This window comes from Bufo bufo, chromosome 3 (genome assembly GCF_905171765.1).
Source record: "Bufo bufo chromosome 3, aBufBuf1.1, whole genome shotgun sequence".
Taxonomy (NCBI): domain Eukaryota; kingdom Metazoa; phylum Chordata; class Amphibia; order Anura; family Bufonidae; genus Bufo; species Bufo bufo.
In genome coordinates this window covers 61309087-61333799 of record NC_053391.1, presented here as the reverse complement: position 1 = coordinate 61333799, position 24713 = coordinate 61309087, and positions in this window count along the sequence as shown.

Here is a 24713-nt window from a genome sequence, read left to right as displayed (position 1 = left end):
ACTTTTAATAAGGTCAAAAATGTCAGATTAATAAAACTCACTACATAAATAAGACATACATACACATAGGGACCAAAGGGAATGGTACCCGGCTGGTAAAGACAAAATACTGTTCCGTCCGGGGAGACGTGAACAGTCTTACCAGACCCTTTGTAGGTAGTGGGAGAGGTCCTCGGATAAAGGAGACAGGAAACGTGATGACCAAGCCGTTCGGGAATGGGTGCTGTAACAATGGAACCGTGCAGTGGAGCACTAGGAGGATTCCTAAGCAAGCCCTGCCTAAGGTGAAGGGGGCTATTATACTGCTACCTATCTATACGGAGCACTCGCCTTGAAAAAGACGACCCCGTCCGGTAGCCTGTCCCTAAGGTGGACCTTACCCTACAAACTACAGAAGTTATGCCAGTGGATTGTTGATAAAGGTGCTTCCAAAGGTCTCCCGACGTGGCACGTTTCTGTCCGTGACTCTTCAGGGAAAGACTGCAGGAAGACAGGGGGGTAGCGAGCCACAGGTATCTGGCCTGGGGCTCAATAGCACACTGGAGAAAGAGAGACAAGCTGGGAAGCTTGTGTGCTGCTATCCTGGTGTAGGATGCAGTATTACACTGGAGGGGTAGTCCAGTGCTGGACGGTCCGGGAGACACAATGGTCCCAGGCAAATGAGACCCTTCTGGTTGGGGGTAGCAATGCAATGAACCAGCCGCAGTGATGTACCCTAGTAATGGGTTTTAAATAATCGCGCCCCAGGTCCTTCGCCCCTCCCTCTCAGTTGCGTCATCGCAGTGTCACGCCTACCTGAAGCGCCGCTCCTACCCGGTCACGTGACCCCAGCGTCAGAGAGCCTGCGCCGAGGCAACATCCACAGGGCAAGAGGCAGACGCCGTCAGTGACGTCACACGTCGGCAACACCACGTGAGATGGGCGGGAGCACGATGGGAGATGGGCGGAGTCCGGGATCATACAGCCAATGGTCAAATGGTCTGATGATCATGTGGGACGCACAGGGTATGCGTCACCATTGATGGTAAACAAAGTAGTAAAGCCTAGAAACGGCTAATGGCATTTGGTGCAGGAGTCATAGGCAGACAGGTGATCAATGCAGCGAATTGCTGCCGGGGGGGGGAGGGGATGTGCAACCCCCGGCAGAGTGACATGAGATCAAAGCTTTTATATCTGTCCCGATAACACGGATAACCCTGCAATCGGGAACAGTTGCTGGTATTAAAAAGGCGCTCTACAGATTAGGAGCGCGCATGGAGAAGGCAGGTGCAATCAGGTTGTGCATCTGCTTTTGCCGCCACAGGGACCCCATGCTCGTAGCGGTGTAGGCCAGCATGGATCCATGTGCAGCAAGGTGTATACCAGCCTAAACGTATGCGCAGAAAAATATAAAGGCAATGTGCATGAAGGGTACGCAGGCGCAGGCTAAGGCAGAAGGCCCTAATTGTTGATTAACGTGCACGTGGTGTTGCCGACGTGTGACGTCACTGACGGCGTCTGCCTCTTGCCCTGTGGATGTTGCCTCGGCGCAGGCTCTCTGACGCTGGGGTCACGTGACCGGGTAGGAGCGGCGCTTCAGGTAGGCGTGACACTGCGATGACGCAACTGAGAGGGAGGGGCGAAGGACCTGGGGCGCGATTATTTAAAACCCATTACTAGGGTACATCACTGCGGCTGGTTCATTGCATTGCTACCCCCAACCAGAAGGGTCTCATTTGCCTGGGACCATTGTGTCTCCCGGACCGTCCAGCACTGGACTACCCCTCCAGTGTAATACTGCATCCTACACCAGGATAGCAGCACACAAGCTTCCCAGCTTGTCTCTCTTTCTCCAGTGTGCTATTGAGCCCCAGGCCAGATACCTGTGGCTCGCTACCCCCCTGTCTTCCTGCAGTCTTTCCCTGAAGAGTCACGGACAGAAATGTGCCACGTCGGGAGACCTTTGGAAGCACCTTTATCAACAATCCACTGGCATAACTTCTGTAGTTTGTAGGGTAAGGTCCACCTTAGGGACAGGCTACCGGACGGGGTCGTCTTTTTCAAGGCGAGTGCTCCGTATAGATAGGTAGCAGTATAATAGCCCCCTTCACCTTAGGCAGGGCTTGCTTAGGAATCCTCCTAGTGCTCCACTGCACGGTTCCATTTTTGACCTTATTAAAAGTTACATTTTAAATAACGATACTCCCCCCTCTTGCAATAGGGGCCCATTGTCTGTTCTCGCCTTGGAGTGTTTACATAGCCTGAATTGCATCAGTGCTCTGAACAATTTATTGCTTACTCTCTCCTATTGTGGCATGGCAGGATTCTTGGCGACTGGTTTCAATGCAGATAATTGGTTGCATGAAGCCAAAGATATTTTTTCTGAGAAACAATTTTCTCAGAAAAAGTACCAGCCCTCTTTTCACACTGCCTTTACTGACCTGACACAGGTTTATAAGGAGCAGATCACGTCGTGGTGGGAAGTCCAGAGTCTGGATAACTATATAAAAAACGGTATAGTCCCCCGAGGTCTCCGCATCTCACTTCTTCCATCCGCTCGGTCACGCAATCCGGGCTTTATGACAAAGTGGGAACAAGAGGCAACCGCTAGTTCCCTTAGATTGATGAGGCTACTGGTAGATGAAGAGAAGAACACACTAACTACTCTTAACCAGAAACTTTCTGAACAAATTGAGGTGGTACGGGCCTTCTCACAGGAGACCGAATTCTCAAATAGGGAAAAACAACTACAACTGACCCTTGAGAAGTACCAGTACCACCTCAAGGAAAGGAAGCATCGTCAGTTTATACGTGACCTTTCCGATTTTAAGGAGAATCGGATTTATTCCTCTCTTAACATCGGAAAAAGGGATACTAGACCAAGCAATTCAGAGAGATCATCGACTGAAACGGATCTTTCTGACTCAGAAAGAGAAACAGGACCCCAAACAACCAAACATCCGAATAGGGGTTCATCTAGAAGGGGTCGATCCAAGGGTCAATACCGTGGAAGAGACACCCGTTTTTTAGGACAACCGAACCAGACTCCGGGCTACCCACTCCGCAGTCGCACACCTCAAATGCCAACTCCACCGCAGGACCAGAGGTAATCAATCTGTCCTCACGCCCTCTTTACCAGGACGAAACTGGTGCCTTGGAACTTGGGCTTTCTTTTGTGCCTACCCCTAAGTTTGATAGATTCATGGCCGTCAAAGACCTGAATCTATTCATCCGCAAACTTAGGTGGCACAAGCATTTTAAGTTCATTGACAGACGTCGATGTCTCGAGCTTGGGATTCCGGCAGAAATGCTGGCGGATGTTCAGTTATTGAATTCACTATCTGTAATGGATGACTCAACATCAGGTTCAGGGCCGTTCACAGATCTCAAATGCAAAAGCAACAAGATGCCACCCAGCTCTAGTGAGATTTCATGTATAGACGTTTTCCTCAACATGGTTACTAAGGACCTGGAGGATTTGCGGATCTCTTCACATCACTCGAACTGCGCAGAGTCCATGGCCACTGCCATTTCATCCCTTGGCAATGACCCCACGATCATTATCAAACCTGCAGATAAAGGGGGCAACATTGTGGTCATGGACTCTGTGCAGTACAAGGGTATGTGTATGCGTCTTCTCTCTGATAGGGCCACCTATGAGATTCTAGACAGAGACCCCACGGACGTCTATAGGCGCGAACTCAAATTTATACTCGACGAGGCCAAGGGTTCCAATATCATCTCTTCGGAAGAGTATTCATTTCTGCTACCTCCTTTCCCCCGTAGGTCCACATTCTACTGTCTCCCTAAGGTCCACAAGGGGACCTCGCCACTGAAAGGGAGGCCGATAGTATCAGGGGTGAACAACCTCAATCAGAATTTGGGGATTTACATTGACCGTGTTCTTTCTCCTTTTGTGACCACACTCCCATCCCATCTCAAGGATACTACGGACCTCCTCAAACAATTGGAGGGTCTTACCCTTGAGAACGGATGCCTATTGTCAAGCATAGACGTAGAGGCTTTATACTCCTCCATACCTCACCAGCTGGGTTTGGCGGCAGTTGAATTTTTTCTTAAATCCAGGGGCTGTCAATATCGCGCCCACAGCCAGTTCATCGTCCGGATCCTCGAGTTTACCCTGAACAGGAACTTCTTCACTTTTGACAACAAGATCTACCACCAGCTCAGGGGTACCGCGATGGGGAGTCCTTGTGCCCCGTCGTATGCTAATCTATTCCTGGGCTGGTGGGAGGAGACCCTGGTATTTGGGGATGGGGGTCCGGACGATGTATCCAGAATTGGACTGTGGGCGCGATATATAGATGATATCTTCATCACCTGGAACGGGAGCCCCTCCCAATTTGAGTCGTTTGTATCCCGTTTAAACCAGAACGAGATCGGCATGAGGTTTACATACGAGACCCACCCAACCAGCCTACCATTTCTGGATATCACAATCTCCAGGAATGATAGGAGCGAAGTGGACACCTCGATTCATAGAAAACCTAACGCGACAAATTCTCTCCTGAGATGGGAGAGCAGTCACCCTCTCCCACTCAGGAGGGGAATACCTAGAGGGCAGTACCTTCGCCTGCGCAGAAATTGTTCGGACAAAAAGGACTTTGTAGCACAAGCAGCTGACCTAAGGGTCAGATTTGCAGAAAGGGGGTACCCGGACTATATCCTAAGAGCAGCCTACAAGGTGGCCCTTGCACGGCAGAGATCTTCTCTACTGATTAAGAAACAGCCAGACACGCCCACTATCAAACTGTCCCGCATTATCACTACCTTTGACAGAGGGTCAAGCCAGGTCAGGGACATCCTACGACGCCATTGGGGGATCCTGAAAATGGACCCCGACCTTCTGGATTTAGTGGGGGACAGCCCGCAGATAACATACAGACGTGGTGCGAATTTGCGTGACAAACTCGTACACAGTCATTTTTCATCTGTTAGCAAAAACTCATCATGGCTGCGGTGCAATTTGGTAGGTAGCCATAGATGTGGCAGGTGTGTTGCCTGCAAACACATTTTGACTACCAAATCTTTCACCAGTACGGTCACTGGCAAAGCGTATTCCATCCCGCATTTTATTAATTGCAAATCCAGAGGAGTGGTGTACCGCATCCTCTGTGAATGCGGGCTGGAGTACGTTGGCAAGACCATACGGGAATTTCGGAGGAGGATCGGTGAGCACATGGGGGACGTGACACACAAAAGGGACACCCCGGTGTCTAAACATGTGCACACCGACCATAATGGCAAAGCCCGGTTGAAATTCATGGGCATCGATCTCGTGAAACCCCCTCCAAGAGGGGGGGACTGGGATAAGAGCCTCCTCCAACGTGAGGCGCGTTGGATCTTCAATCTTAAAACAGCGGCACCCCTGGGCATGAACGAGAGATTGAACTACTCCTGCTTCCTCTGAAAAATCAAGTGGCAGGGAAACCGGGGGGTAATTGCCGCCACAATGCCGCTGCTTGATTGATGATCTATGGCTCTGTATATATGTATAATTGTTCATCTATTCATGAGCTGCTGTCTTCATTCTCTGTCATGCTGCTGCCGCTGTGGCCCGGATGTTACATCAAGGGCAACATGCACGTTAATCAACAATTAGGGCCTTCTGCCTTAGCCTGCGCCTGCGTACCCTTCATGCACATTGCCTTTATATTTTTCTGCGCATACGTTTAGGCTGGTATACACCTTGCTGCACATGGATCCATGCTGGCCTACACCGCTACGAGCATGGGGTCCCTGTGGCGGCAAAAGCAGATGCACAACCTGATTGCACCTGCCTTCTCCATGCGCGCTCCTAATCTGTAGAGCGCCTTTTTAATACCAGCAACTGTTCCCGATTGCAGGGTTATCCGTGTTATCGGGACAGATATAAAAGCTTTGATCTCATGTCACTCTGCCGGGGGTTGCACATCCCCTCCCCCCCCCGGCAGCAATTCGCTGCATTGATCACCTGTCTGCCTATGACTCCTGCACCAAATGCCATTAGCCGTTTCTAGGCTTTACTACTTTGTTTACCATCAATGGTGACGCATACCCTGTGCGTCCCACATGATCATCAGACCATTTGACCATTGGCTGTATGATCCCGGACTCCACCCATCTCCCATCGTGCTCCCGCCCATCTCACGTGGTGTTGCCGACGTGTGACGTCACTGACGGCGTCTGCCTCTTGCCCTGTGGATGTTGCCTCGGCGCAGGCTCTCTGACGCTGGGGTCACGTGACCGGGTAGGAGCGGCGCTTCAGGTAGGCGTGACACTGCGATGATGCAACTGAGAGGGAGGGGCGAAGGACCTGGGGCGCGATTATTTAAAACCCATTACTAGGGTACATCACTGCGGCTGGTTCATTGCATTGCTACCCCCAACCAGAAGGGTCTCATTTGCCTGGGACCATTGTGTCTCCCGGACCGTCCAGCACTGGACTACCCCTCCAGTGTAATACTGCATCCTACACCAGGATAGCAGCACACAAGCTTCCCAGCTTGTCTCTCTTTCTCCAGTGTGCTATTGAGCCCCAGGCCAGATACCTGTGGCTCGCTACCCCCCTGTCTTCCTGCAGTCTTTCCCTGAAGAGTCACGGACAGAAACGTGCCACGTCGGGAGACCTTTGGAAGCACCTTTATCAACAATCCACTGGCATAACTTCTGTAGTTTGTAGGGTAAGGTCCACCTTAGGGACAGGCTACCGGACGGGGTCGTCTTTTTCAAGGCGAGTGCTCCGTATAGATAGGTAGCAGTATAATAGCCCCCTTCACCTTAGGCAGGGCTTGCTTAGGAATCCTCCTAGTGCTCCACTGCACGGTTCCATTGTTACAGCACCCATTCCCGAACGGCTTGGTCATCACGTTTCCTGTCTCCTTTATCCGAGGACCTCTCCCACTACCTACAAAGGGTCTGGTAAGACTGTTCACGTCTCCCCGGACGGAACAGTATTTTGTCTTTACCAGCCGGGTACCATTCCCTTTGGTCCCTATGTGTATGTATGTCTTATTTATGTAGTGAGTTTTATTAATCTGACATTTTTGACCTTATTAAAAGTTACATTTTAAATAACGATACTCCCCCCTCTTGCAATAGGGGCCCATTGTCTGTTCTCGCCTTGGAGTGTTTACATAGCCTGAATTGCATCAGTGCTCTGAACAATTTATTGCGTTCTCTGGAGGGAGAGACCAATTTGTAACCTTCAGAGAAGCTTGCAAATTGTTCTTCAGGTTACGCCCTAGATCCTCCGGCGGTGAGGAACAACGGGTGGGCATTGTAATTTCTCTCCTGAAAGAAGATCCGCAGGCTTGGGCTTTCTCCCTACCATCAGACTCTCCGGCCTTACGATCGGTGGAGAAGTTTTTTGAAGCCCTGGGTCTCGTATATGATGACCCGGACAGGGTCTCACTGGCTGAGTTTAAGCTACGCAGACTTCGGCAAGAGAACCGGTCTGCTGAACTATATTGTTCCGAATTCCGTAGGTGGGCTACTGATACGTTATGGAACGACTCGGCCCTTAGGAGTCAGTTCTGCCAGGGGTTGTCTGAAAAATTAAAAGACGCGCTGGCGGTATACGAGGTCCCTGGGTCTCTTGAGGCTGCTATGTCTCTGTCCATAAGAATCGACAGACGACTCAGGGAGAGACTATTAAATTTTACGGAGGCCTCTATAGGGCAGGGATCGGTCTGTTATGGTCCAGTCGAACCAATGCAAATAGGGGGTGCCACTAGACGGGTGAATCCTCCTAAGTTCCGCCGTAGGTCAGAGGTTTGTTTTTGTTGTGGGGGGAGGGGTCATTTTGTAAAGGTTTGTCCCTCAGAACCCAAGAGACCACAAACAAAGGAGCCGCCGGAAAACTAGAGTCCCCAGATTGTGCGGAGGAGAACAGTCTGGGCGTATTCGTTTCCTCCATACGCATGTCTCAGTTTTTGTTGTCCGCTACCGTTGAGGCGGGCAATAAAACTGAGATCTGTTCCGTCTTTTTGGACAGTTGGGCGGGGGTCAACTTGGTGGATTCACGGTTTGCTCAGGCTCTGGGTTTTACTCCGGAACCGGTATGCAGAACTATTCTGTGTTTGCCATCGACTCCTCCCCTCATACTCAGAGAGAGTTAACTCAGATCATCCATAATATCCATCTGCAGGTAGGGGACCTCCATAAAGAGCATATCTCTTGTTATGTCCTGGACGGTCTTCCGGCTCCTATGGTATTGGGGCTTCCCTGGCTGGTGACTCACAATCCAGTGGTGGATTGGCAGGCCGGGGAGATTGTGGAGTGGAGTGAACATTGTAAGGACAACTGCTTGAGTAGTAGGTGCTCTCGTTAAAAAGAAAGATGGGGGCCTACGTCCTTGCCTGGATTTCCGGGAATTAAACCGGATAACTATCCGAGATCCCTATCCTCTTCCTCTCATTCCCGACCTCTTTAATCAGGTTGCTGGTGCTAAATGGTTCTCCAAAATGGATCTCAGAGGAGCCTATAACCTGGTTCGCATCAAAGAGGGGGATGAGTGGAAGACGGCTTTTAATACTCCGGAAGGGCATTATGAAAATCTGGTCATGCCATTTGGTCTTACTAATGCGCCTGCGGTATTCCAACATTTTGTCAACAATATTTTTAGTCACCTTATCGGGAGATTTGTTGTGATATATCTTGATGACATCCTGGTCTATTCCCCGGATCTGGATACACATAAGATCCATGTGAGACAAGTGCTGCAGATATTAAGGGCCAACAAATTGTTTGCTAAGTTAGAAAAATGTGTGTTCGCCGTAAAAGAACTGCCATTTCTGGGGTATGTGTTGTCAGATTCAGGTTTCCGCATGGATCCAGAGAAAGTCTGGGCGATTATAGACTGGGATCTGCCTGAGAACCTGAAGGCATTGCAACGCTTCCTGGGGTTTGCCAATTTTTATAGAAAGTTTATAAAGACTTATTCCTTGGTGGTCAAACCACTGACGGACATGACCCAAAAGGGATCCGATTTTTCCAAATGGTCACATGCAGCCAAAACTGCCTTTGCATCTCTGAAGGAGAGATTCACCTCGGCCCCTATTCTCGTACAGCCAGATGTCTCGCTTCCTTTTATTGTAGAGGTTGACGCATCAGAGGTGGGGGTGGGAGCGGTACTATCTCAGGGCCCGTCCCCTGGTGAATGGCGTCCGTGTGCTTTCTTTTCGAAGAAATTGTCTACTGCAGAAAGGAACTATGATATTGGCAACAGGGAACTTTTGGCTATTAAGTTGGCTTTTGAGGAGTGGCGTCATTTTTTGGAGGGGCGGTTCATCCCGTCACGGTGATTACTGATCACAAAAACGTATTATATCTGGAGTCTGCTAAACGTCTCACCCCTAGACAGGCTCGGTGGTCGTTCTTTTTTACTAGGTTTAATTCTGTAATAACCTATCGCCCGGGGGCAAAAAATACTAAGGCGGATGCATTGTCTCGATGTTTTCCTGGAGGGGGTGATGTTGAGGTACCAGAGCCCATTTTGCAAAAGGGGGTGGTGGTCTCTGCATTACACTCAGGTTTGGAGGGGAGGGTGTTGGAAGCTCAGGGGGACACCCCGGCCTCCTGCCCCTCGGGTAAACTGTTTGTGCCAGAAAATTTACGACTGGAGATACCATAACTCCACACTGGCAGGACACCCAGGTAGTAGGGCAACCTCTGAGTTAGTGTCTCGTCGGTTCTGGTGGCCTAAATGGCGCCAGGAGGTGTTGAATTTTGTGTCTGCATGTGCTACCTGTGCTCGTTCTAAGGTAGATCATACTCGTCCGGCAGGGCGTCTTTTACCTCTGGCCATCCCCAACAGGCCTTGGACGCACCTGTCAATGGATTTCATTACGGATCTACCAGTATCAGCGGGGAAGACTGTTATTCTTGTAGTTGTTGACAGATTCAGTAAAATGGTGCACTTTATTGCTCTTGCCGCATTGCCTAATGCTAACACACTGGCTCAGGTTTTTATTGACCACATCGTGAAGCTTCACGGGGTCCCTTCCGATATTGTTTCGGATCGTGGTACCCAATTTGTTTCTAAATTTTGGAAAGCTTTTTGTTCTCGTTTAGGGGTTCATCTGTCGTTTTCTTCACCTTTCCATCCACAGTCCAACGGTCAGACTGAACGTACCAATCAAAACCTAGAGACATATTTGAGATGCTTTGTTTCCGAAAATAAGGAGGAATGGTCATCTTATTTACCGTTAGCCGAGTTTGCCATTAATAATCGTCGTCAAGAATCCACCGATAAGTCACCATTTTTTGGTGCGTATGGTTTCCATCCTCAGTTTTGTACGTTTAGTGAGGGGGGGCCGTCTGGGATTCCCGAGGAGGAACGATTTGCGTCTTCACTTTCTTCAGTGTGGCAGAGTGTGCAAGAAAGTTTGAAGAGAATTGGTGGTAGATACAAACGTGCGGCTGATAGGAAGCGCTCTGAAGGTCCGGACCTTGGGGTGAATGACTTGGTGTGGTTGTCTACCAGAAATATCAAGTTGAAGGTTCCCTCGTGGAAATTAGGTCCGAGATTTATTGGTCCTTATAGGGTAATTAAGATCATTAACCCGGTGGCTTTTCGTCTGGAGCTACCTCAGACTCTAAGGATCCATAATGTCTTCTACAGATCTCTGCTTAAGAGATATGTAGAACCTCCTGAACCATTGCCAATACCGCCTCCACCGGTGGTTGTTGATGGCAGTCTTGAGTTTCAGGTAGAAAAGATTGTTGATTCACGATATGTTCGCCGCTCTCTTCAGTACCTGGTGCACTGTAAAGGTTATGGTTCCGAAGAGAGAATGTGGGTTCCAGCATCAGAGATAAAAGCGGACAGACTCATTCGGGCTTTTCATAGCTCCCATCCAGAGAGGCCTGGTCTTGAGGGTCCAGGGGCCCCTCGTAGAAAGGGGGGTACTGTCACGACTGTGACTGATCCAGACAGGTCTGGGAGGAGAAGGTCGCAGCGACTTGCTACTCGCGATAGCTTGTGAGTTTGCTCCGTGGTTCAGGGTATGTCATCTGGGTTTTGCCTTGTGAACCTTTTTGTCCTGACTGGGATTTTGTAGGCATCCTTCTCAGGTGAGTCCTGTCTGCCACTCCCAGCTACTATATTAGTTTCAGTTTCACTTGCAGTCATTGCCAGATATAGTCCTTACTTCCAGTGCTACTCTGACCTTGGAAGGAGATCGTTTGATGGTGTTGCTGTGGAGCTCTTGTCCGGCGTGGACTGTCGTGTTTGGGATCGCCTTCTCTGCTCGTGACTGGATAAGTCTATCTCTGCTGTTGTTTGTTTGTTGCTGTCTTCCCCTGTTGTTTTCCTAGACGTGAGTGATGGTGACTAGCGCTCCCATCGGCCTTTTCCCAGTCCAGTCTTGTTAGGGCGACTGAGGGTTTAGGCATCCTGCTCGCCGCACGGGTTCACACCCCGTCTAGGGTATCAGGGCAGACAGGTGCCAGCTTAGGGTTAGTCAGGGGTGGCCATTCTATTTCCCATCCGTAGATAAGGGTCCCCCTTCCCCTCCGTCTGGTGCGACACGACTGCTGCTGGGATAGTGGTCGTGACACTACTATAACTTAGTGAGTAAAGATACCGGAGGGGATAACGGGAGAACGGAGCGGCGCCCAGGGATAATAGTAAGTGCAGTGAGATCCCCGGGCGCCGCTCTCCATGGCAGCATACTTAGTTCACAATGTTTTTCAAGGTGAAAGGTCCTCTTTAAGAACTCCAACTTATCGCAATACAAATTCAATACATTATTGTGACATCCTAGAAAACACCCATTTGTGGGTGGAGTTTGCATTAGCCCCACTCATTTTTAGCCCAGGACACCGCAAATTTGTCTGGTCTAGCTCTGAAAATCAGGGACAGTCCCTTGGGACAGTTGGCAGGTATTGTGTGACTCCATATTACAGAATGGTCTTCCCTAGAAGCAATCATTTTAAGTAGATCTACCTCCATGAAAGGGTGTATTTTGGAGAACGTCACAATATTGCATTGTTCTAATGAAAGAACCCAGCAGAATGAAACCGTCTTTATGTCTCTATATAAAAGTATACAGTATGGCCCCATAGACTTCAATGGGTGTTGCAACTCAAAACTTGTACTTTGTTATATGTGTAAGATGCTTTAACTTGTACTCAGCTATCGTATAGTCACCCAGCTTTATAAGAAAATATTAGATTTTTGGGATCCACTACACAGCTAAAGATGGGCGATGGGCTGCTTCTTATCACTGGCTACCATCTGTTTACCCATAGCCATATATGTCACTGTCCTTTCGATATTACTAATGCCATATTGGTGTATAGCAGCTCTGAAGGGGTTGGATACAGTTCTAGGAGGCCCCAATTTTAATTGCATACAGGGAGTGCAGAATTATTAGGCAAATGAGTATTTTGACCACATCATCCTCTTTATGCATGTTGTCTTACTCCAAGCTGTATAGGCTCGAAAGCCTACTACCAATAAGCATATTAGGTGATGTGCATCTCTGTAATGAGAAGGGGTGTGGTCTAATGACATCAACACCCTATATTAGGTATGCATAATTATTAGGCAACTTCCTTTCCTTTTGCAAAATGGGTCAAAAGAATGACTTGACAGGCTCAGAAAAGTCAAAAATAGTGAGATATCTTGCAGAGGGATGCAGCACTCTTAAAATTGCAAAGCTTCTGAAGCGTGATCATCGAACAATCAAGCGTTTCATTCAAAATAGTCAACAGGGTCGCAAGAAGCGTGTGGAAAAACCAAGGCGCAAAATAACTGCCCATGAACTGAGAAAAGTCAAGCGTTCAGCTGCCAAGATGCCACTTGCCACCAGTTTGGCCATATTTCAGAGCTGCAACATCACTGGAGTGCCCAAAAGCACAAGGTGTGCAATACTCAGAGACATGGCCAAGGTAAGAAAGGCTGAAAGACGACCACCACTGAACAAGACACACAATCTGAAATGTCAAGACTGGGCCAAGAAATATCTCAAGACTGATTTTTCTAAGGTTTTATGGACTGATGAAATGAGAGTGAGTCTTGATGGGCCAGATGGATGGGCCCGTGGCTGGATTGGTAAAGGGCAGAGAGCTCCAGTCCGACTCAGACGCCAGCAAGGTGGAGGTGGAGTACTGGTTTGGGCTGGTATCATCAAAGATGAGCTTGTGGGGCCTTTTCGGGTTGAGGATGGAGTCAAGCTCAACTCCCAGTCCTACTGCCAGTTTCTGGAAGACACCTTCTTCAAGCAGTGGTACAGGAAGAAGTCTGCATCCTTCAAGAAAAACATGATTTTCATGCAGGACAATGCTCCATCACACGCGTCCAAGTACTCCACAGCGTGGCTGGCAAGAAAGGGTATAAAAGAAGAAAATCTAATGACATGGCCTCCTTGTTCACCTGATCTGAACCCCATTGAGAACCTGTGGTCCATCATCAAATGTGAGATTTACAAGGAGGGAAAACAGTACACCTCTCTGAACAGTGTCTGGGAGGCTGTGGTTGCTGCTGCACGCAATGTTGATGGTGAACAGATCAAAACACTGACAGAATCCATGGATGGCAGGCTTTTGAGTGTCCTTGCAAAGAAAGGTGGCTATATTGGTCACTGATTTGTTTTTGTTTTGTTTTTGAATTTTAGAAATGTATATTTGTGAATGTTGAGATGTTATATTGGTTTCACTGGTAAAAATAAATAATTGAAATGGGTATATATTTGTTTTTTGTTAAGTTGCCTAATAATTATGCACAGTAATAGTCACCTGCACACACAGATATCCCCATAAAATAGCTAAAACTAAAAAAAAAACTAAAAACTACTTCCAAAAATATTCAGCTTTGATATTAATGAGTTTTTTTGGGTTCATTGAGAACATGGTTGTTCTTCAATAATAAAATTAATCCTCAAAAATACAACTTGCCTAATAATTCTGCACTCCCTGTATACAAACATAGGATTAGGTGGTCATTAATCAAAGGCCAGCATTTTGCACTGATCGTTGAAATCTCCTGCGCTTTTGAAGGATGCACTTAATTTATGCCTCATCATAAATTTGGAACATCCTCAGGCAACCCATTCTCCCCCTAGCTGGAGTACATTTCAATCGTCATTTATGCCTTTTGCCAAACCTCAGCCCCTTCCATTTCCAGCTAGCGAGCATAGTGTAGAAATGTTGCATGCGCCTAGATTTAGGTGCATGAGTGTTCAAACCGCAGTTTTATTACTTTTTTACGTCAGTTTCTGGCATGGGAGGTCATAATAAATGATTGCCTTAGTGTCTAGTTAGGTCATAACTAAATTCATGTTTTACCTTTCCGCCCAGTATAATGTGTTATTAATGATATAAAATGCTGACTTCATTATGGCAGATAACACAAAATAATATCTGGAATATTGGAACAATTATTATTTACAATGTGAATTACTCACAAGTTTCAGAATGCTTCTAAGGTTCAAAGTATAATTGCTTTGATAACACAATTTTTTTTCTGTATAATTTTGCATACTCATCTTAATCGAGATGACTTTGTTTGGTAGAACTTATAGGAACAGCTTTATCTGTCCTAGGGCAAGCTGCAGCATAGAGCTTAAAGGCAGCTGGAAAATTACCGTATTGCCATGCACTAGCATGGGATGGCATTATGATGATAATTGGCCTATGGGATTACCTTAGACCACAAAGAGTTTCCCCACCTTGGTGTCCAGGATAGTGGCTTATGTAATAGCCACCATTTATATAATTTCCAAGGTACATCTCTTCTTGTATTGTGCCTGCCCTGAAAGTGGTCAGCACATGGCACAGACTCAAGACACCAGTGAAGCGCTGGTCGCTTTCAGTACAAGACGCAAAGTGCCATGTTTGAAATGGTATGGAAGACAGAAACTGTTTGAACATCTTTTTATTGCTCTATATTTTGTATTAAAGATGAGCAAATCGATTCTATCAATTCAGAATTTGTCCCAAATTTCTTTTAATTAGTTTTTGGGTGAATTAGAGAGAGATAAAACTGGAAAACACATGTGCAAGCCAGTTAAAGAAGAAAAGCACATTTGATTTCTGGAAAATATATTCAAATTTGTTATTTTACCAAAATCTAAAGAACACTAAACCTGTCTGATGGCAGCAGATGTAAGATATGCTAATTTGCATACATGTTTCCCAGAAACGAAGAGCAGCATTAGCTGGAGTACAATACTCCTCATTCATACTAGGTGGTCTCCTTGATGAGAAAGAACACCCCCAAGACCATTCAGCTAACCAGGGCAATTTTCTCTTGACACACTCAGTACTCTTGTCCTTTTGGAAGCAAAACTGATTTGTGTGTCTCTTTCAGAGAAGCATAATACTGGGATAGTCAGCAGTCTTGTCCTTTTGGAAGGAGAGCTGGCTTATACTTCTATTTTCCAGTGGAGTATTATGTCTCTCATCTTTTAGGACTTATCTTTTTTCATTTTATTTTTTTTTTGGAGTCCTAGCAGATTTTCGGGTGCTATATACCAAATTTCAGGGCAACTCGAACGTATTTGATTTGGATAGAATTGATTGAAAAATTTGTTGAAAAATTATGAAAATTTTTTTTTTTAATTGCTCATCTCCACTCTGTATAGAATCAGAGTTATAAGGAGTTATAAGGAGAGCCCAACAGACTATTATTAATGGCATACTATAGCTAAGTGCAAATCGGTTTAACATGCATTAAAGGGTTTTCAGCAAATGGGCATTAATTATGTAGAGGAAGTCAATACAAGCCACTTACTAATGTATTGTTATTGTCCATATTGCTTCCTTTGGTGGCTGGATTTATTTTTCTATCACATTATACGCTGTTTGTTTCCATGGTTACGACCACTCTGCAATCCATCAGTGGTGGCCGTCCTTGCACACTATAGGAAAAAGCACCAGCCTATGTGCGCTTCCACAGTCCTGGCCACCAGAAGAGGCTGATGCTTTTTCCCACAGTGTGCAAGCACGACCACCACTGATGGATTCCAAGGTGGCCGTAACCATGGAAACTAGCAGTGTATAATATGATGGGAAAATTAATGAAGCCAGCAAAAGAAAGAAATATGGACACTCACAATACATTAGTAAGTACCTTGTATTCACTTTCTCTACATAATAAATACCACTTGCTGAAGTGAGACCACCCCTTTAAGTAGTTGACTAATTACAAAATAATACTGCTATTGTATAATACGAGTAAACTACAAACAAGAACTATGCGTATATAACATGATATTTACCATTCTTTGCACATCAAAGGCGAGAATTTTAAAGTCAGCAGAGCTCTGGTCTTCCAAACTAGATGTGTATGTTGCCCCTGACACAATTTTGAAGGATCCCCATGCAGTGCTATTGGTTTCAGTGACACCTGGGAAAATAAAAATTAAACAGAAAAAAGATTGGTGAACTATGTTTAATGTTTCAAGCAAAATATTCATGTTAAAAGTATATAAATTAATTTTTTCAAAGGCAAACATAATAAATAGAAGAAACGCACATTTGCTCACAACTAAGGCTATTAGATGTTAGGGTTATAATTTCCTTTCAATGTGGCAGAAAAGAATGTAAGACGTTCATGAATACCAGGTTGTGTATGCAGTACATGCAGCGTGACAACACTTAGGAATTCTGTGCATGGACTCAGCATGTTGTAGGTTTCAATAAAGAAAGTAGATACTATTTAAAGACGAGGCTTTTAGCTTCTTTCCTCAGTAGTTACCTACTAATCCATTAAGAAAAGACCCTTTAATTCTTTATTTATATCTTTTTTCTTCATGTATTTTTCTGTTTTGCTGCATTTTACTATAAGTATATTATTAAACATGGATGCATTTACTTCTATTAAAATTTCACACTTCTGTAGAAATATAGAGATTAAATCAGCTTTATAATAAAGTCATATTGACTATAGATGACAAAAAGGGGAATTTGTGTAAAGAGGCTCAGACTTAAAAGGCTAACAAACAAAATTGTTAAAGCTTAGCCAGTTTCTAAACAACATGATTTCATGATATTGCGTCATGAGATGTCTGTTGTATTTGTATCTATATGGCCACCCAGTGGTTTAATTGCAACATCTCAAAAACCTTTTCTCACCTGTTGCGATGTGTTTCATTGGTTTCATGAGCATTTGGAGTCCTTAACCAAATCATAGCTAAGGTAAGGATGTACATTCTCTGTAACAGTGCTAACCAGTGTACCTACCAGGCGCAATCTTTAACAATCTACAGAATGCTGCCGTAGTTCAAGTTTAAAACAACAAATGTACTTGAAGGTAAATTTCTCACAAAAGTTAGTATGTGACAACTACAAGGTTATCCTACCTAAAACAATGATGGCTTTAATGAAAAGATTGTTAAGGAATGCTAAAAAATAGTAACTTTCACAAATATGTTTACATTTAGAACATTCCCAAATGAACAGATTTTTGCTTAAATGGGCATAACACAGTAAGTAACCCCATAACCCCCCTTCCCTATATATAGATTGAAAATGAAACCCTAAGGAATGTTAATATATATTTATATAAAACAAATGTAATTAAAAAATTGTGGTTATATCTATAACGTCTTACTTAATAATACAGCTTATGGCCATTTTTTTTGTTTGTGAATCTTTCTAATAGTTTCCCAAATACTAGAGGCAAATCCTGAAGCTTCTGACTTTTAATGCATATCTGTAACAGGACCTCCACCTACAATGTGCCATTTATAATACTGGTGTCTCCTTATGTGGCGAAGAAGCCTTTGAGCCCCCAGAGGCACTTGGGTCATGGTGTCACTGCCACCACTTCACCTCCTATAGCTACACACTCCTGCTTTAACGTATATTAACGTATAGTAATGTGATAAATGCATATGCAGATGTACATGGTTACATTTAAAAAAGAACAATCACTGAAAATATTTGCACTAACACAAGAGATGCAAACATTATATATACAGGTGAAACTCGAAAAATTTGAATATCGTGCAAAGTTCTTTTTTTTCAGTAATGCAACTTTAAAGGTGAAACTAACATATGAGATAGACTCATTACATGCAAAGCGAGATATTTCAAGCTTTTATTTGTTATAATTTGGATGATTATGGCTTACAGCTTATGAAACCCCAAAGTCTCAATTTTGAGGTGCCCTTTGCTCAGGGGATATGGATTGATTAGCTGACTAGAGTGTAACACTTTGAGCCTAGAATATGGAACCTTTTCACAAAATTCGAATTTTAAGCTGCATTAATGCAATTCCTTTTAATTTGTATTACTGAAATAAATGGACTTTTGCACGATATTCAAATTTTTCGAGTTTCACCTCGCTCTGATATAATAAAATCTAAGATACTTAGCCAATATATTTTGATCAAAACACATCTGTGCCCGCCTAACAGCGACAAGGTGATCTCAGTCAGGCAAGACCTACTCTAAAATGTATCTCTATGTCAGTGGGCATCTACATTCAGAAGTTTTTTGTAATTAGGTGTCCAATATTTTGAGAGATTTGTGTGAGATAAATCACAAAAGTTTTTGGATTTGCAGAAATTAGAATAATTTGGGGAATTTGTAATAAATTCAGTTTGTGAAGAAGTCCAATAAAGTTTTGTTTTGTAGATGGGCTTCGTAGAGCACTGCAGGGCTTTTTGGTCCTCCAATGACTCTAAGGTCTAAGTGCACAGACCCCTCCCCAATCAATAGCACCTTTTTAAATGTTTCAATGCCTAACTACAAAATAATTAAAACCAAAGCCTCACTTCAACCATATACGGTACAATAAAAATAAAAAATAAAATAAAAAAATAAATGAAAAAAATCTGCTCAGTTGGCTAAAGTGTAGCGCAGCATGCATTTTTATTTATTTTTGACATCTGACTGCATGGCACTGTCATACATTACAGAAAACCTGTTTCATGATGTTTCCAATGGAGTTCATTTGTGGAGCCTGTACAAGAAATAGATAAATTGCCTCGCAGAATCCTTGAACTGCCTTATTAAAGAGCTAACTGTCAGAGACAAAATGTGAGAGTGATATGCTACAAGTTCAAGACTTCCTTTCATAACAGTTTAAACTGCAGGATATTGGTTTCGGGACAATGAGAAAGTAACCATGAATCTCACAGAAAAATGACTGATAATCGTTAAGACTGTATTGCTAGCAAAGAAAAAAATAATTCCATTCCAAACTTTCCTTGATGCCCCTTACTCGGTGATTGAATTGCTTGTAGACCTTTATTACATATTTATAGCAGAAGAGGTATTTAGTTGGGATACTTAAATGTCAATGGGAATGTCAATAATAAGATACAATGTACAAAAGAAAAACCAAAAGCCTAAAAAAGCAACACACTGAGAGAGCTCAGATATATGTTATCCTTGAATGTCTGGATTGTTTGAATTGCTTTGCCACTATATTTACAATGCTTATAAATGTTAGGTTCTTAGGGAACATTTTGATCAAATTGGGCAAGTTCAACTGCAATGACAAGATCTCTACAGCTTCGGCCTCCCAAATTATCTCCGGGTAGGTAGGATCCCCGGAACATAAAGAAAATAAAGCAGATGAGCCCTTTTTGTTTTCCTCCATCACAGTACAATTTGGCTCCAAATTCCTTTTCTAGTTTTGTAGGTCAGTCAGTTTGAAATGATCATAGCCCTGGTACAATATCAGACAAAGGGCCTGCAGTGCCAATCGGTACACATAATCAGTGAAGGCCCAAAAGGGATCCCTACAATTCCTGTCTTTGGTTACATGTTGCAGTTGGGCCTCTAGATTTTGCACACTTTTCGTTTGCTGAAGCTGGCATCCCAGCTGGTCCCAAAAATGTTTGGCGATAAATCTGGCAATTTGTCAGGCCAAGGAAGTGTTCTAATCTGGTGAAGACATTCCTGGAAAGCACTTGCTGTGTGTGAATGAGCATTATCCTGCTGAAAATGCCAGTTAGAAGCCCTGCCATGAGAGACAACACATGTAGCCACAGGATGTCCTACACATATAGCTGAGCTGTTAGTGTCACTTATATCACTACAAGAGGTGACCGACTGTCGTATGAAATTGTCCCCCAGATTATCACACCAGCAGTTGGAGCAGTGTATCACTCCACAGGAAAGTCAATATGGAAGTGATCCATTCTCGAATCCAAATGTCTAACAAACTGGAACCGTATCTTCTTTACCAACAAATCCAGGTTCTGACCATAGCAGTCTAGGTTTCTCATTCAAAACACCACTGCAAACAAAGTTTACAGTGGCTGGCCGTCAATAGCAGGACACATACAGTAGGCACCGTGACACCAAATTTTATTTTGCTAAGCACCTGGAAATGGAACAGAAACAGGGGTGTGTAATGAAGGTGCCACCTATGTCTGGATGTTAGACAGCAAAACTGTGGGACCTGATCAATCTTGTCAGCAGACCAAACAATCCTCTCTGATGGTGGTCTGTCTGGGCCATTCGGAGCTCATTCACCATGTGTGAATGTCCTCACGGAACCAGTGTTCCCAACACCTCTTAACAGCTAGGTCAGAATAGCCTAGATTGCAGTTCATTTATCAAAATTATCATTCTGCTTCTTTCAGTCCAGCGACATGCCCCCTCTCAAAATCTGTCTTCTAGTGCATTGTAGAGACAGGTCTAGCAGTCAATGATTTCCCACCAAGAGGCACACTAACCAAAGGTAGCTTCTGAGAGCTTGTTTTTATAGCAGCAGGGGAATCACTATTATGCAGTCTTGTGACAACATCCAGTATATAATCAGACCTATATTATTTAAATAACATGAAAGTTACTGTGAGAAACAAGATTCTCTGGTTTGACTAAACCAAGATTAAAACTTTTTGGCCTCAATTTTAATTGTCATATTTGGAGGAAACCAGGAACTGCCCAATACTAGGGTTGAGCGAACCCGAACTTTAGGATTTTTGGAACCCGGAACCAAACCCGAACATTTCAGTAAAAGTTCGGGTTCGGTGTTTAGCAATTTTTCTGCACTTTTTGAAAGGCTGCAGAGCGGCCAATCAACAAGCGTTTAACTCTTTGTCCTTAGAAGCCATCACAGCCATGCCTACTAATGGCATAGCTGTGATTTGCCAGTGTAGCATGTGACCCAGCCTCTATATAAGCTGGAGTCACGTAGCGCTGCACTCACTCTGCTGTGCTTAGTGTAGGGAGAGGATGCTGCTGGTGATTTCAGGGAGAGAATAGGAGAGAATCTTTGCTCAAAACGTGAATCTAACTCAGCGATCTACATACATTGTGCTGTGTGGGTGCAGGGCACAATTTTTTTTATCCTGCCCTGAGCCCAGTGACGGGAAAAAAAAAAAACTTTTATAAGTCAGTTAGATGGGCGGCGGCGGCCATTTTATGCAAGCTCAGTGCACCAGCACTGCATCTCAGCTTTTGGGACATAGAAACCAAGTTTTAAAAACAGCACAGATAATCAATCTGATTTTAAAAAAATCATTTTTTTTTTGCCAATTTACAAAATCTGGTGCATTTGCAGTCTTAGTCAGTGTGCAATTTAAGCTAGAAATACAGCCATAATTTTCTGGGTTTTTAAAAACACACTTTTTTTGCCAAAAAACACTATTTTCCAGATCTGCAAGTGTTAAATTCAAGTTTAAAGGGATTCTGTCATGAGATTTTACCCCCTATAACCTAAACATATGCTCATGTCCGGAGTAATAATAAGAATCCTAAGCTGGCATTATTAAACTTCACTGTAGTTCTATTTGCACAATCCTACCCGTCCCTCTGCCAGATCCCGCGCCTGCGCACTAGGCTCAGCCTGATGCGCCGCAGACTCCTAGCAGCGGCTTCGTTGAGCGAAGTGCGCATGCGCCGGCCTGATGCGCATGCGCACTTCGCTCAACCCGGGATCTGGCAGAGGGACGAGTAGGATTGCAGAGGCGGCGCTGAGCTAGGAAGGCTGCGCTGGGCACCGGACGGCGAGGGGTGCGGCCGGGCACCCTGTATTAACGGACCTCCCCTTGGGCACCTTAAGTGAGTGACTGACAGGTTATAAAAACCTGTTTTTTGTGCAAATAGAGCCACAGTGAAGTTTAATAATGCCAGCTTAGGATTCTTAATATTACTCCGGACATAAGCATATGTTTAGGTTATAGGGGTAAAATCTCATGACAGAATCCCTTTAATATATACAGCTTTCATATTCTGTTACCAAAAAAACACTTTTTTGGGCAATATACAACATCTGGATTAGTCTGTATGCAATTTAGGCTAGAAATGCAGCCATCATTTTCTGGGTTTTTAAAAACACACTTTTTTGTCAGATTCCACTATTTTTCTGGCCTTGCAGCATCAACACGTGTGAAATTCCAGGGTTATATACTGCTGTCAAATTCAGTTATTAAACAAACACCCGTTTGGGCAAAAAAAAATTAGTTGGCAGCCTTTGCTGCAGATGTCATTGCGAGATACCGCCTTTACATACTGTCTTTTTCTTTTCAGTTATTTGAAATATATTTTGGGCACAAATCTTTGATAGCGTCCTAGTGTGGATCAGGGCGTTTGAAATACACCCTTTAAATACAGGGCTTCTATTCAGGTAATTGAAATACAGCCATTTTGGAAAAAAAAAAAAAAAAAAAAAAGGCCTAGTCTGGTTCAGGGCGTGTAAGATACACCCTTTAAATACAGGGGTTTGATTCTTTTATTAATAATTAACACCTTTTTTTTGTGCAAAATACACAATTTTTCAGGCCTTGCAGCATCTTGACGTTTGAAATTCCAGGGTTATATACTGCTATCATATTCAGTTATTAAACAAACACCCGTTTTGGGGAAAAAAAAAAATTTTGGCAGCCTTTGCTGCATATGTCATTGTGAGATACACCCTTTATATATTTGGGTTATATTCAGATATTTTAAATACCGCCAGTTGGTGCACAAATCTTTAATTGAGGCCTAATCTGGTTCAGGGCGTGTGAGATACACCATTTAAATACAGGGCTTCTATTCAGGTATTTGAAATACAGCCATTTTGGGCAAACAAATTTAATTGAGGACTAGTGTGGGTCAGGCCGTGTGAGATACACCCTGTATATACAGGGCTTATATTCTTCTATTAATAAAACACCCTTTTTGGGGCAAAATACACAATTTTTCAAGCCTTGCAGCATCAAGACGTTTGAAATTCCAGGGTTAAATACTGCTACCATATTCAGTTATTAAACAAACACCCGTTTGGGCAAAAAAAAGTTTATTTGGCAGCCTTTGCTGCATATGTCATTGTAAGATACACCCTTTATATATTTGGGTTATATTCAGATATTTTAAATACCGCCATTTGGTGCACAAATCTTTAATTGAGACCTAGTGTGGGTCAGGCTGTGTGAGATACACCCTGTATATACAGGGCTTATATTCTTCTATTAATACAACACCCTTTTTGGGGCAAAATACACAATTTTTCAGGCCTTGCAGCAACAGCACGTTTAAAGTTTCAGGGTTATATACTGCTGTCATATTCAGTTATTAAACTAACACCCGTTTGGGCAAAAAAAAGTTTATTTGGCAGCCTTTGCTGCATATGTCATTGTGAGATACACCCTTTATATATTTGGGTTATATTCAGATATTTGAAATACCGCCATTTGGTGCTCAAATCTTTAATTGAGGCCTATTCTGGTTCAGGGCGTGTGAGATACACCCTTTAAATACAGGGGTTTGATTCAGGGATTTGAAATACAGCCATTTTGGGCAAACAAATTTAATTGAGGCCTAGTCTGGTTCAGGCCGTGTGAGATACACCCTTTAAATACAGGGGTTTGATTCAGGTATTTGAAATACAGCCATTTTTGGAAAACAAATTTAATTGAGGCCTAGTCTTTTTCAAGGTGTGTGAGATACACCCTGTACATACTGTCGTTCTATTCTATTAATTAAACACCTATTTTGGGCAAGATCCTAAATTCGAGAAATATGAGGAGAGCATCAAATAAGGGACGTGGCCCAGGTCGTAGTGCTGCTGGTGGAGCTCCTGTTGCAGGGAGAGGACGTGGTCGATCTGTGCCAGCTACACGCACAAGTGAAACCCCTTCCTCAGATGCGAGTAGGCGACAGAACCTGCATGGGGTATTTGGTCGGGCCTAATGTGGCTCTATGAATGGTGAGGCCTGAACAAGTACAGGCGATAGTAGATTGGTTTGCTGACAATGGATCCAGTTCCTTCACATTGTCCCCCACCCAGTCTCCTGCTGAAAGACCATAGTTGGCACCTGCAGCCGATGTCCATCAGTCTTTCACCTCACGCCCTTGCAAATCAGCCAAGCAGTCTGAGCCCCAAGTCATGCAGCAGTCTCTTCTGCTTTTTGATGACTCTGTTAGCAGGGTTTCCCAGGGCCATCCACCTAGCCCTGCCCCAGAAGTGAAAGAGATTGAGTGCACCGATGCCCAACCACTTATATTTCAAGATGAGCACATGGGAGGACCATTGCAGCACGTCTCGGATGATGACGAAACACAGGTGCCAAATGCTGGGGCTTTCGAAAGTGTGCAGACCGACAAGGAAGGCAGGGGTGAAGACTGGGTGGTCGCACAGAGCCACCAGCACAGCAGAAGAGGGAGCAGGATGCCAAAAGCGTAGCGGCCATCCTCTACGCCTGATACTGCCCACCGCTGTAAAGCCAGCTCCAAGTGCTAAGCACAAGCTGCAGTGGAGTAGACACCTCAAAAACCAAGAAAGGTCTCTGGCTCCTCCTGCTCCCTTTTCTGCTGCAGTCTCGGCCTCTTCATCCACCTCT